The 12,611-nt window shown below is 33.2% G+C and overlaps 1 long non-coding RNA gene across 1 annotated transcript in view; it reads right to left on the bottom strand.

The window, feature by feature from the left end:
- Positions 1 to 12,611, bottom strand: part of LOC116662258 — a 316,310-nt gene that overhangs the window by 291,088 nt on the left and 12,611 nt on the right. The window contains exon 2 of the long non-coding RNA XR_004318298.1: positions 10,188 to 10,251. This is a non-coding gene — a long non-coding RNA (uncharacterized LOC116662258). The remainder of the gene's footprint in view (positions 1 to 10,187; positions 10,252 to 12,611) is intronic.

Here is a 12,611-nt window from a genome sequence, read left to right on the forward strand (position 1 = left end):
TTATAACTGAAGCCAGATATCTACACAGAATAGTGCTGGGAGATGTGATTAACAAGATAGGAATGTGTGTGTCTGCAATCTCAAGTTGTTCTCACAGAATTTCATAATTCAATCAACCAATCAATCCACTGATCAATCAAAATATAGATTGAACACCTACTATATACCAGGCACTACATCTGACTGTGACTTACGGTGAACAAGACAAGAAAGGTGAGTAATATTATGAAGTTTACAATGTAGCAGGGCTTCATATAAATAGACAAGTGTGATAAAGCAAGAGGAGGTTATTACTGGCGTACATAAGATTACCTAGATTTCAAAAATCAAAGAAGATTCTCAGGGGAAGTAGCAAAATAGGACTGAATGGATGAAAAGAATTACATTGGAGAAGAAAAGGGGAGGGGTTGAAAAGTAAGAATGTTTGGGGAAGATGAGCGAGTGCAAGGGAGGGAACAGTGTGAGTGGTGGGTTAGCAGGGGCCATGATGTAAGGGAATCTGTTAGCCACGTTAGTTAGTCCAGCTTTATCTGGGAGTAGTGGAGACCTGACAAGACTGGATGTGGTAGAAAAGGGAAAACACGTAGTCAAGGGTATAAACAATGTATTAATTATACCAAATGATTTCACTGCTACATTTAATGTATTTGTGCCAACTGACTATAACCCCAAATATGCTGAAATGGTACCATAGGAAGTGCATGTCTACCCTATATATTCTCCGTAACCTTAAACACCATGATGATATTTTGACATGCAATCCGTTTTTCACATTTTACTGAGTATATGATTCTTTTCGTAACCATTTTAGTCTAACTAGTAATTTCCAAGTTAAAAGAAAATTACATACATTTTACACAAAATTACATAAAGCAAAACTGTCCAAAAATAAGAACAACTCTGGCATACTTAGAATCATAAATACTTGCCAACTGATGAGAGAAAATACTTGGTAACCTACAATCTTTTTTTCCAATTTTAAAATAAATGGCAATATTGAACCAAAAAAAGCACTTCAGAAACAAATATTAAAATATTTACAAACTTGTGTTTGTATAATTATTCATATGAGTGTATGTAGAAATTTGCACTCATTTTTTACTTCTGTTAATTTACTCATTCAATAAACCATTATTTTATGAAATATATGCATATATAGACTCATATATGAGTCTCTCATTCCAGGTTTATTATTTTGTAATATTGTTGCAGAGGGGAAGCAAGTGAGAGAAAGGAATTTAGTTTGACCAAATAATTCACCTGCATTCTGAAAAACAGACCAAAGGAAAAGATGAGCATATCTCAGCAACAGTGAAAGTAGAGATTTACCCAGAATTCACAGTTTTGACAGGAGTACATCCCTAGTTCCTTGAAAAGCATGGGGGCAGAATTCTCTGATTTTTTTTCATAATAAACATCCCCAGTGGTGAAGACAAAAATACATAAGAGGGGTTGAGAATAAGTCAGGATGTGGAGTGTAAAATTCTGTTAATTTCCGGCTCTTGGTTTGGACGTCAAATGCCCACTTTTTTGATGAAGAAATTATTTTTAGTGCCTTGAAGTCAGAGCAAAATTACTATCCCTTTAACCACTTATATCCCTCTAGTCCTCCCAAGAGTCAAGCCAAATATTAAAAGAAAAAAGTGTGGCATGTATTTGCCAGTTCTTAACATTTCCTTGGGATGTTCAAACGCAAATACATCTAAAATTTTAATTGCTAAAAAAAACCCTATAAAACAGAGCTAAATATGTTTAGAGTGCTATTGGAAACAAAGTTGACTGAAGACTACTAACCATGCAAAAAATGCTAAGTAAAATCTAAACGTTATGGAAAAAAATCATCATTCCAAGGTTTATTAAGACTTCTATATTACTTAAAGAGAGTTACCTCTGAGTAGGTTCGTATGTCCTGGTTTTCCCCGTATATCCCACAATGAATCTGTTCTGCTGCCTTATTAATAATAGCACTCTTTCATTCAAAAACTATACAGATTTGGATGGTAAAAAACATGGTTACTTTACTAATAGATCTTTAGCACCACAAACGCTAAACAACATTGGTATACAGTGCTCTAAGAAGGATCGCAGATGTGGACATGATGATAAAGGGACATGGGGTTCAATATTAATCACAGGTTTTGCTATTCCACTGCTTCTGGGAAATGACATTAATAAAGACAAGGAAGTCACAGAATAATGAGAACTTATATCAAAATTGTGTAAACAAAGCAGCGAGTATGCTTGCTTTGTGCAGCTGGTGGAAACAACACTCTAGGCTACTTAACCTTTACCAGTTATTTTCAAGATTGCATTATTTATAAGAAAGTTCTGTAAGTGAATTTCAAAAGTATCTCTGGCTCAGGTGTCTATGAATGGTGGTTGTGGGGGATTTTTAGTCGTTCTCATGAAGGGTGAGGGGAATTTTTTTCCCATCAGTGAATGACACTGTCTTTTGTCACTAGGCACAAAATTTTAAACTTCAGAATCTCATTATGTATTGGTAACCTATTGGGAGGTGCTACTTACACTACCCTTTGTTCATCCAAACGAGCTCAGTTAGTTAAATGGTGCAAACTAGGAAACACATTTTACGCCAATTTTAAAATCAAAAGTGAAATTCATGAAGAATTGATTTAAAAAAAAAAAAGAATTGAAAGTGTCCAGCCAAAGTTGAGGTAAAATCAGTGGCTTGCAATGTGTTAAACGTGTTTATTTGCACTTTCAAAGTTCAGATTTCCTCATACATTTTCATACTGATGGAGATAAAATGCTAAAGTCTTAAATCCCTCTATGCCATGCTGAGTTGCTAAGGGCTGTTGAGTTTTTGTTATTTCTCCTCTCGAGTTAGCTCTGATTACGCCTGCTGAGTGAAAAATTTGTATTTGCCGACAGAAATAGGAACCACCCCACGTGCACTTGCACTCAGCAAACGCTCCAATACATCACAAAGATTTGCTCAACCCACCTTCAGAGGCCAAATCGAGCATGTTATTTTCTGTTTAGATCTGATTCTGGAGCCTATCAGTCAGGAGTGTTTTCCAATCTCTGATTAAAGCAAGGCCTACAAAGGCTGGAAGTGTTCACACACAGTCTCATTAGAGTGCTGGATGGAGTGACCCAGGCCTTCTAGCACAAAGCTCTGAGTGAACTTCAAATATGAGAGTGCATCAATCAAATCCAAGCAAGGCTTTTATGTCATTTTTCTACTTTGCCTTTAAAGTCCTATAGGAATGCCCTTTCCAGCTGTACAGCCGAAAAGCATTCAATAGAAACAAAAAAGCAAAGACCCCCCAACCCCCTGCCCCTCCAAATGGGGATGGTTTTACCTCCCCCCACCAAGCATTAAAGAGTCTTCTGTGTGTTTTAAATTATTTAGCATGTTCAACAATGCAACGAAGAAGATACTCATATCACTCAGTGACTCTGTATTAATTATTAGCACCCCTTTGAAAAGGAAACCAATAAGGTCAAAGGCAGAGAGACTGCATATTGTACATTTTAAATAGGGGTAGCAGAGAGATAGGGTGAAAAATAAAGCAATACTCATGGAGGTTTTTCACTTCTTGTCCCCAACCCTAACACCTAACTTCACTTCTTGCTTTTTTTGTGCCAGCTTATACCATTAAGAAGACAAAAAGCAAAAGGAATAAAATCATAAAGGACCCTTAAGAATCTTGGCAGGAAAGATGGGAAGGTATAAGACAGAGGAAGAGGAGTCAGGCATTTAGTGAATGTTTGTTATACACACTGCTCAGGGCACTAGCGTCATCTTCAAAAATACATCTTTAAAAGATAAGCATGAAGCAAAACAATATAAATTTGCCCACTAATATCATTAGAGGAAAATGCATGAGTACAGTTAGCAGTGATGATTAAATTTAGGTGCTTTTGCTTCCAACATCAGGCCAAAAAGTATTATAACGCAAGTAACATAAGTATGAATTAAATAAAATGAGGCTTTTGAAGCCTGAAAAACAAAATAATTTAAAAGGAGAAAATAAATCTTTCCTACAGTGTGGATAAACTTTCCTGAATTTTACACCTCTCTTTAAACAAGCAAATGGTTCAACTTCTCAAGATATCCTATACTGATCCAATTAGGAAGGGCAACATAGTGACAATACAGTGTACATCAAAATATTGGGCGGATATATTGCTTATTCAAGGGAATTCCCTCTATGTGTACATTTGTTTCCATTGCTAAACTTTACTAAATGTTAGGCAAATACCACCCACAAACAGCACTTCACCCACTCAAATATATTGCAGCATGCGTAAAAGTGTGTTTGAATTTAGAGCAATATATATATATATATTTTTTTTTTAATTTAGCATGTGTTTCTTTACAGGGCTTTAGATGTTCAGAAGAATTATGCAGATTTTATAAACGAGTACTAAAGCATTATGCTACTTGATAGTGTCCCATCTGTGCTTCCCTGTAGTGTTTGACGGGGCATCTGTGTAAATTGTTTTTTTTTTTTAATTTTATTTTTTAAAGTTAATTAGTTTACTGCATAAAACTTCATGCACTACCTGATAAAAACTTTTGTTCATTTTAGCACCTTCTCCTCTAGAGCTGATGTTCATCAAATCCCTAGTCAGGCCTAACTTCTTCTTTTGTAGATTTCTAAATGGAAATAATCAATGTTTTTTTCCTCTTTATCTTATAGGGCATGTTACGCTATGTTTATGTGACAATAAATACTGAGTGTAAGTAATCATTTAAGTTGATCACCCCGATATTTCATATATTTTGTCATAGCTTCTCAACTGAACTATCTTCTAATATGTTTTTCAAGGATAGCTTAAGAAAAGCTTAAAATAGAAAACTTTCTAGAGAGCAAATACACGTAGTTATAAAGTGGACAAAACCAATCTTTCTTCTCTTTCTCGGGGATACTTGCCTCCATTTAAGGTTTTTAAATTATGCCAACATAGGACCAAAAATCCAGATGAAATGAAATAAGAAACAACAAGAAAAATTATGAAATGTTTTTCATTTGCCGATATCTTGCTTAGGCAAAATAACAGAAATCTCAGATAACAAACTAAATTTTTCAAGTTCATTTCAGTACTTTTTCTCTGGAGAAGCAACATAAACTAAAGGAAACAGACACCCAGGACAGAGAGGAGAAATTCTGCAACTGCTTTATGGGTAATACAGACCATCGGTTAAGGGCACAGTTTCTGAATCCAATCTATATGAGCTGTGTAACTTAGGGAAATTTTTTTACAAATCTATATCCAAGTCTCTTTATGCTCAAAATGATCTCATAATGATATTTAACACACAGAATTATTGAGTATTAAATAAGTTTATACTTGTCAGTGCATAAACAGTGTTTGACATGTAGCAATTGCTCAAAATATGTTCACCATTACCATGCTATTTTGATGAAAATAGCTATTTCGCTAGAAACATAAGCTTACATTAGCTCAATGTATCTGAAAAAAAGTAACTATTACTTTTTCAAAAATTAAAATATGTATTTTATGTAACATTTAATTCAAGAAGTCTTATCATAGATAATACATAAGATACATTTCCTTTTATAATAAACAAGAGTACAATCCTGTAGGAATAAATTTTATTTTATGAATCTTTCAAATTGAAAATTTAGCACAGTCTGCCCATTTTGAATTATATAACTTTAGAGCTATTTATTTCTCTTTCTGACATTATGGTCATCATATAGGCAAGCTCTATAAATTTTAAATAGCATACAATGTGAACATCTTTTGCATTTAAAAGCCATATAAATTATTTGTCCAATGATGTTAACTATTTATTTAGTGGGCACTGAGATCATAACTGATCTATAACATGATGTTCTAATATTTGTGCTCCATTATGCTCTCTATCAAATAGATTTAAGAAAAAAAAAAGGAAAAATATAGGTTTGAGTTTGATCTTAAATTTACCTTATTTAGAAATTTGGAAAACCTATCAATGAGGTGCACTTTTTTTTTTAATTGAAGTATAGTCAGTTTACAATGCTGTGTCAATTTCTGGTATATGGCATAATGTTTGTCATACATATACATACATATATTCATTTTCATATTCTTTTTCATTATGGGTTGCTACAAGATATTGAATACAGTTCCCAGGCGGTACACTCTTGTTCACCTAGAAAAATCAATGCAAATGAACAAGCGAGAAAGTGGAATTTGGAACAACATTTCAATATGTGAAAATTAAATCAAAATGTCACCTTCTCTGACTTGGAGCAGACTGAATCATGAGCTAAAATCCTCACACTATCTAAGTGCATAAAACCTTAGCAAGCTCTGAGAACATTCTTAGACTCACATATAATCTGTTCCATCCAAGAGCATGAACGTTTAAAAGTTACTCTGTAGGATAAAAATATTTACATGCATTTTGCCTTAAGGTTTAAAGTATAATGGGTTCCAGCAGTTGCTTAACTCTCAAGGGGAAAAAAAGAAAAATCAAGTCGACACCAGTCATGAAACTATTGAAGAAAGTACATTCTGTGGTTGCAGTTTGCCTCTCCCATGTGGAAGATGACTCTTACTACGATCTTAGTTGAGACGCAACAATCCTTCACCAGTGATTTTTCACATAAAGTGTACCAATTACTCCAAAATTTAGTCCCCACCTTCCCTCGTCTTAGTATGTTCACCTCCACAAAGACCAGAATATGAAAACTACACACACAGGCATGTATGTGTGCACACACACACGATACTTTTCAGAAAGTTAAAAATCATATAAAATGTTCTTCAAGTTCCCATGCCTAGTTTGAAAGATTTGTCATAAGAAATATTTTATAAAAATCAAATCTATATGTGACTTCTCAGCCAATGATGATTCTTAATGGTATATGAGACAGAATTATTCAGTTTTCCTCTGATATAATAAAAAGGTTATCAATCGTACACTTTTGCTTGGTATTCCATGCTGTGCTGTAAGAGTTAGTTAAAGATATATGGATTCCATTCTTGTAAGTATTACAAACAAATACTATTTGGAGAATGTTGGACCAGATTAATTTTTCTGATTTTTTTTTCTATCTACTTGGAAAGGTGTCTAAACTTCTTAGTAAATATGTTTAAGTTAACATTCTCTTCTTTGAGAAAAAGTAAGTCACAATCATAGCTATGAGACTATTTCCATGTACTATCAAACATGATTAGCTTTCCTTTAATAAAATCTCACCATCATTTAATTTTTAGTTTTATTAACTTTTTTTAAAGATGATATATCTTTTCTAAAATAATACTCAATTTTTATATTTATGAAAACACAGAAATCTATGCCTACCTTCAGTATTATTATGGCTACTTTTATCCAAGGGAAAAATAAAAGAAACCAAATTTTCAAAGACAGAACTTCTTATAGAATAATTGGAATTGGTCAAATGAGAGGTGAAATACACACACTGACAGTAGTACTGACAAAGCAAAAAGTATCCAGCCAAACTTAAAGAATTTCCTAAATTTGCTAATCATTATTTTTTAGACCAAGTTTCCATCCACCTACCCCCACCATTATATCAGGTGGAAGTGTCTATAAGAAGATAGATCCCAAAGAGCAGTTTAAAATGCTTTAATTTTTTTTTTAATGTGATACTGTTCTTTTTAAGGGTTCTTTCATATGTGATCAGTCAGAGATACTGACTTTTGTGAGTTAACACAAAAGTGAAATAGCACTTTTAAGTGCTGTCTCTCTTTGGAGATTTAATGCACTTTGTAATATCTCTGAGATCAGTCAGGGAGAGACGAGAAAAAAGAAATTTGATTTTGAGTCTGGACCAAAGCTCGGTGACTTGAGAGGCACCTAAACATAATGAAAAGGAAGAAGTTTCAAAGAGAAAGTTGGCAGCTATGACCAGAATCCACAGGGCTAGCAGGACTGACATCAACCAGAGGCAGATTTAGAGGGGTACCCTATGATCTCTCTTGATACCATTGACACTTCAAGACCCAGTTTCATTGGGGAACAGTCCGGTAAAAGAACATCTCCAAAGGACACAGCATGGTTGCGGTATTGAGAAAGACATGAAAATGCCAGCACCAAGGGCCTAAAACTGTCCTTTTCTCCTCCAAAGATCACATATATCTGAGGAAAGCAAAAGTCAACATCTGAAACCTGCTTTTTCAAGCTTGACTTGAATGATATAAAGTTGGCCGTATAATAGCTAGATGCTTACCTTTCTGACCCACGTTCAGTCTAATGTAAGAACAAGTTATTAGCTGATTCCTGGTAGTCTTCGCTTACCTCCCGGTGAATAACTTTTCTACTCTAGGTTTTTTTTTTTTTTTTTTTTTTTTTTCAAATTAAAGTAACTGTCAGCTAAATGTGTGTCAAATACTGAAAATCAGCACAGAACACTCCCATTGCTTTGTTGTTTCCAATGTTTTCACAGGTCTATGTATTTCTGGTAGCAGTTCTGAACGTTGAAACTGATGCCCAGTTTCAACCCAAGTAGCTATGTATGAAATGTAAGTTCTAAATTTGGGATAAACAGTATCTAAATAAATAATAACAATAATGATTGGTAAATTAAAGAAATCATACAGATATTTTAAGCCAGAATGTGTGTGTTGATAGAAGGGGTAGGTGTTTGAGTTCCACAACCTTTAAGACACTTACACAATACAATCAAACAAAAATCTAGAACAAGCATATTAACCACGCATAGGATTTTAAAATTATGGGTCAAATGGATGCATCACGGTGATGTCTATTCTAAAATGGCATCTCTCCCCAGTTGTATAGGCTAAGTTACAATCGAATTATGGCTATAGAAGTTTTACAAATTCACTTACATGAGACTTATGCTCAAAATGAATGAAAGAATTGAGTTCTCTGTCAAAATAACTATGGTAAAAATATCACTTTTGGTCCAGATGCTCAGCCAACTGAAGGAAACAACAACTAATAATTACCAATTCTATTCTGCTTATGCTCAACTTCAATATAAAGTACAGATTTCTGTGTCTGCCTCCAGTATTATCATTAACTCCAGGATATCATTTTGGATATACCTTCATGACATCAAAACATCTGATTAATTTGATATAAAGAATTCGTTAAATTTAGTGAAAAAAATTAGTCTAATGTCTTCTTTCACAGAACATTAATTGAAACTTTATATTTTAGGAGACTATGTTAGCATTTTGTGGGCACTTTCAAAGTTTTCAAATTGCAAAACCATTTCAAGAAAATGAAAACTACCACACAGTAAAATAAACACTACACCTTTACTGTTAGGCAGGGTATATATTTCATGAAACCAATTCTAGAAGAGTTCCTGAGGAGCCCACCTTTTTCGAGGTCACAGAAGTTTGTTTTCTCTTAATTATTAAACGAAGTTGAGATGAGAATATATGATTTTAGTCACAGACATATGGTGAATTTACAGAGTTTCATTCCTTACTGTCAAAAGTTCAAAAAGGATTATCTGATGGCATTCTAAATGCTTGCAAAGAAAACAGACTCATACTATAAAGTACTAGAGATTCATCTACTAGAAAGACATTTATTAGTCTGTGGTCTGTGGTTATTTATACATGAGTGTTAAATATCATTGATACAGTTAGTGAGCTAAAATATGAAAGTGATCTTTTGCATGTTATAAGTATTTAAATCAAAGTAAGATTTTTATCACCTAGCATCCCAAATCTTTGTATTTCTTTAGGCATTTCTCCTTCTTCTTCAAATCTAAAGTATTTTATTCTCACACGGAATACCTATATTGAATGTAATCCTTGGTTCTATTTTAAAAAGAAAAGTTGTCCTGTTGGTCTTTACAGAACTACCACACCCAGGAGCCATACACCCTAGAGATAAGGCTATAATTTCGTGCATATACCAATATTGGCCAACTAAAATTCTATCAAAAATAAAATACTTTCTTGTTAGTTTGGAGAGTCTTTTCTATCTCCTACTTTAGTTTTTGCATAGCTAGTCTATGAGTTTCCTATGAATAGTACCTATGTTTTCTTTGTAAAAATATCTATGAAATCATTCACATGTGATAATAAATTTAAACCAACAAGAGGAAGCATAAGAGAGAAATCCTACAGAAAACACTGGGAGTAATTCATATCACTATCTTTTCTACTCATAGAAGAGCATGTTTCCACAAGTGTGCCTATATGAATTTTGATGTCAAATATTTCATTCCACAAATATTTATTCAAATTCAACTACATACCAGGTTCTGAGGATCCAGACGTGAACAAAACAGATCAAGTTCTTATTCCCCTGGCGTACACGATCTAGTGGAGGAGACTGAATATGTTAAGTTGTAATAAATTTTATGTATAAAATGCAGGACACACAAATAACAAGAGACTGGAAAGTACCCTGAACTCATTTAGTCTATGATCCAAATGATGTTAACAGTATGATTTTTCTCTTTTGTATTTCCTATTATGATACCCCTCCAGCTCAGTAAGTTTTGTTTTGCCTAAAATATGAGGTGGAAGGCAATAACAAGGGAACATTATCCGGTAAATCTAACTGATATTTTATCAGTTATATAAGACCTCAAATGACCTAAAATATTTCCTAATGATGAAACATTAACAATCCAATTCAACTAACGTTTAGCAGGCAGAATAACGCTAAGTAATTTAATTTGCACATACGTGCCTCCTTATTTAAGATTTCCCTAGTCATTTTGATTCATATTATTATATAAGTAATTGTATATTACACTCTACAAAACATGTGATTCAACAAGTTAATAGTCTAGCCCTTGAATTTCTTCTATTGCTATATTGTAGAATGCATCATTAAAAGGCAGTACAGTTATTAGAATAGTATTCCATGTCCTCTCTTTCGTTTGGTGATATCTCAACTTTTTTTTTTTTTTTAAGTCTCTCCTAGTTTTAAAAATGCCCAGTCAGGAATTTTCTTCTGAGTTCCAATTACTTAAATATTGTTAGCCTTACCTCATATTTCTCTCTCTAAAATGATCCATTGTTTCAAGTTAAACATGATTCTCAAAATATTACCCTTCTTGATTTCATAAAATAATGTTTCTTTACTAATATATGAAGGCTGATTCAAAAATTCTGGAAATGTATTTATTTTAAATGGTTTCCAATATTGACTTCTAATATTTATTTTTTTTATAAATGGGAATTTGCTATCACCATTGTTTTAAGTTCATACTAAGTAATCTACAAGCTAAATAAAAAGCATGAGTCTCATGATTTATGATTACTGTCTTTAAAATCCACCAATATATTTTCATAAGTAAAGTCAGTAAGCTCCTAACTCCTCAAAGCTCTTAAAACAATTCAGTGAGAACTATCCAAAAAAGAAGCAAAAATGGCAAGAACAGCTGCTCTGTAAATAAATATGAGGGCCAGCTTTTCTAGGTAAAATATTTAAGTTAGAGTGGAAACATTTTTTCAAATCTTTATCTCCTGTCCAATACTTCTGCATCTGGGAGTTCCACATTCTATAAGGGATGGTTGCTCTGAAACTTGTTTGAAATTTAAATAATAATTATATTTAGTACAGGATTCCATGATTACATGGAAAGCATGCCATACATATCATCTCATTAATCTTCTCCATAATCTTTAAAACTGTTTAGAACACATAATTTGAAGAGCTTAATTTGGCTCTGAATCTTCAGCTCCTTCAGAGGACCTTTGAGAAGGTATGGAAGGAGCTTTATTTTAATTTGTTACTCTGCAACATCCCTTTTGTGGCATATAGGAGAGAAATAGATATCATTTCTCAAATGATAATTCTAAAAATATGAGCTATTGGCCCCATTTAATTCAATTTTATTGATAGATTTAACATCAGCTTTTATTATGAGAAAACATGTCTATAGTTATGTTCCAATAGCTGTCTTTCTGTGTTTTTCACTGCCCAGAGGAGAAAAGCCTACCCCACAATCTCACCAAAAGGAGGATATGAACCAAGGTTCATATATCTGAAGTGATGCGTATCCCAACCACCTTGAATGCAGGAATTTCTAAACTATTTATTTTTGTTTTCCAAAAATATTTACATTGAAAATGAGCCATAGATGGTGACAGATTTTGTGTTACCCTTCTGAGATGTATCATATACTGCTTGAGGCCAAGAAATGAGTAGTTTCCATAGTTAGTAAGCAAAATTGAATAATTGGACTGTGGTTCATGAGGGTTTTCTTTTCCCTCTAAGAAAACCACATAATCTGTAAGTCCCGGTCAAGTGGGCTTACTGGATTTATTCTTTAGAAGCATACAATTATCTTGTGCTTGTTTAACATAACTACAAATAAACACTCAAGCATAAATTTTTTCATTTTCTTTCACCAGAAAATTCATATAATAGTTTTCTGTTCACTTAAGAGTTTTCTTTGAGTAAAAATGTACTCTTTGTTTAATTCTAACATAAATTTAAAGATCAAGAAAAATTAAAAAGTGCTCCCTATAATAAATCAAACATTTGAAAGTCATATAACTACAACATTGTGAAAGGATACAACTGATTTGACTCATACTTGCCTCTGAGGGAAATACTTATTTTAATGATTACCATTTACAAATATTGTATTTATTTTACTATACCTTTATTCATTTTATTCTCACATCATGTTTATAGTAGAATGTGTTTTGCTAGCAAAACC

This window comes from Camelus ferus, chromosome 3 (genome assembly GCF_009834535.1).
Source record: "Camelus ferus isolate YT-003-E chromosome 3, BCGSAC_Cfer_1.0, whole genome shotgun sequence".
Lineage (NCBI taxonomy): Eukaryota > Metazoa > Chordata > Mammalia > Artiodactyla > Camelidae > Camelus > Camelus ferus.